The 2,644-nt window shown below is 43.0% G+C and overlaps 1 protein-coding gene across 1 annotated transcript in view; it reads left to right on the top strand.

Annotated features, from left to right (window-relative positions):
• The window catches only part of LOC107716866 (protein inscuteable homolog), a 72,643-nt gene that overhangs the window by 40,883 nt on the left and 29,116 nt on the right, over positions 1–2,644 (top strand). The gene's annotated exons all lie outside the window — the stretch shown is intronic.

Below are 2,644 nucleotides of genomic sequence, written 5' to 3'. Positions count from 1 at the left end.
AATATATATATATATATATAAATTATATTCCTCAAGAATTTGACGGTATTTTGCCCCATCCATTTTTCCTTCTATCCTCACAAATGCTCCAGTCCCTGCTGCAGAGAAACACCCCCATAACAGGATATCACCACCTCCATGCTTTACTTGAGGAATGCTGTTATTTGGATGGTGAGCTATATTGGATTTCCGCCAGACACATCTGCCTCAGAATCTTCAAGGTGCATTTTGGCAAAGCTCAGTTGTGACTGCATGTGGCCTTTCTTGAGGAGTGGCTTTTTTCTTGCAACTTTCCTGTAACAAAGTTCATAGATCGGGAAGAAGGAGGTGGAAACCGGCGAACATTTAAACATAAAACTTTACATAATAAATAAACAAACACAAAAAGCGACAGCCCCTCATGGACGACTGCCGCATAAAACATAATAAAACCACAACACAAATAGTCCAGGCCTGGTCCTCTCTTGTCCTTCACTGTCATAACTCCTCCTTTTATCTTTCCGGAGCTCCTCCGTGGGACTAGAGACCGGTGAGTGGCGCAGGTGCCGCTCATTATCATTTACTCCACCGGCCTCGCTACGCTCCCACGGCTCTCGGCCCTGCACCACTTGTCACATACCCCCATCACCCCTCGCAGGATGGGGGGTACCCTCGAGACTCTCTCTGCGCTCTACTTCCCCCTCCTGGCGGATGGCGATGGCTCCTCCGGTTCGAGTCCTCCGTTCCCTGCTCCTCCCCAATCATGGCGGATGGCAGCAGGCTCCGGCCTCCCGGTAAATGGCGCCGACTCCTCTGCTCCCTCTCGGATGGCAGCCACCCCTCCTTGACCCAGGAGCACGGCAGCGAGCTCTCCGTCCCACCCATTGAACAATCGCTCCAGCACCACCACCTCGGGCAGCCACCGGCGGTCTCCACTCCTTCCTGCTGCCCGATCTCCTCAGCACAGTGTAACGGTGGTTGTCTTGTCCCAAAATATAACAAAAGTTAACAAACACACACAAAAAACACACTATTTGAAGCAGGAACCGAACCCGGGTCACCCGTGTGATAACGCTAACCGCAAGACCATGTTTTGTTCTTAACAATGATTGCACTCAGACTTTACTTGACTCTCCGAAAGCCTCAAAAAGAAAAAACACACACAATCAGGTATTAATGTTCGGGCGCCAGAAAAGTATATACCTGCCACATCTTTATATTCATTTCATTCATCCTGGATAGTACATCAGACAAACAAAACCATCCACTACATACAATTAACGTTAATGATAGAACAAAGGCAACAATACAGGAAAAGTTGTATGCAACTTTCTTTGTTTTTAATGAGGTATCGTTAACATAATATGGACAAGTTTTTAGATCTCTAAACACCACAATTCCACTTAAAAAAAAGTAAAAAATAATCGAGCAAAACAAACCAAAACAAAAATCAAAACAGCACTTTTTAAATATGCAGAAATTATTGCAATGAATGTATGTGTGACTGTGATTAGAGCGAACACTGACCAAGCTGGCAGCACGGGTGACTAAGAGTGACTCAGGAACATCGGCGGCGTCAGCCTGTCTTGGCTCCTTCCTTTTTTTCAGCTCCAAGTTACCGATTTTGGGAGTAAGGTGCGAAACTTCAGTTCAATCCCAAAATTGACAGAGGCATTCGCCGGCCAAGAGAAATGCCCGTTAGCAACAGGCTAAACAGGTAGCACCACCTCCTCTCCACCATCCCCGGAAACACACACTTCGAAAGATCCACCCACAAGGACTGCCTCCAAAGGGAACGTAACACACATGCTGCGTCTCAATGTGCCTACTTATACTACGCCCTTAAAGTATGTACTCTTTTGGTGAATAAAAAGTAAACACTTTTGAGTGTGTAGTAGAAGAGTAGGCAAGCTTTGGGACATACTATCACGTCACACAGTTGCGTCTTTAAATTGCGTCTGTCGCACCTGTTACACGCACCCTGTCACTGTAAACTGGCCTGTCAATCATCTTGTCACAGTTAACATCCTCCACATTTCCTTTAATTTAACTTCCTACCGTACTGGAGAGAAAGGAAGTAGCTCGTTGATTTGCCAGTCTTTCATGCGGAGAACTCTGCTCATATTTTCTGCATAATGATGCATTTAAAAGTTAACGACCAAATGGATGTTTATAAAAGTTAACATTGCTGTTGCAGATGGAATATAACACGGATAACAATAAATAAATATTTTTTACCAGGGGCCTGTACCATGAAGCCGGATTAGTAAGTTTCAGTCTAGTATGCACCAATCCTGGGTTTTAGGTACCATGAAAGTGGCTTGGCTTTTAGCAGCGTTCATTGCCATAGTAAGAAATTGGACCAATCAGATGTGAGCAAAGTGACACATGTCTGTCACAAAAAAGTCACTCCCCCAGTTTAACTTGCTCCAAATTAAAGGTCACTAGTACAAAAAAAATGTCTGGCTTTAATGATAGTTACTTAGAGTTATTTTATATGATTTATATAATTACACAATTTATATTATTCCATTACACACAAGCAATTTTAGATTAACAGTTATTATAAATAATTTATTTTCAATGAATGTTAATATATACAGATCGTATGTAATATAAATAAGCTGTAGAATCAATAGATAATGCTTTAAAAATGACTACGTGA

The sequence above is a fragment of the Sinocyclocheilus rhinocerous genome, unplaced genomic scaffold (genome assembly GCF_001515625.1).
Source record: "Sinocyclocheilus rhinocerous isolate Xijiao unplaced genomic scaffold, SAMN03320098_v1.1 scaffold2435, whole genome shotgun sequence".
Lineage (NCBI taxonomy): Eukaryota > Metazoa > Chordata > Actinopteri > Cypriniformes > Cyprinidae > Sinocyclocheilus > Sinocyclocheilus rhinocerous.
Note: the sequence above shows the minus strand (reverse complement) of the source record. Positions and strands in the feature narration are given on the sequence as shown.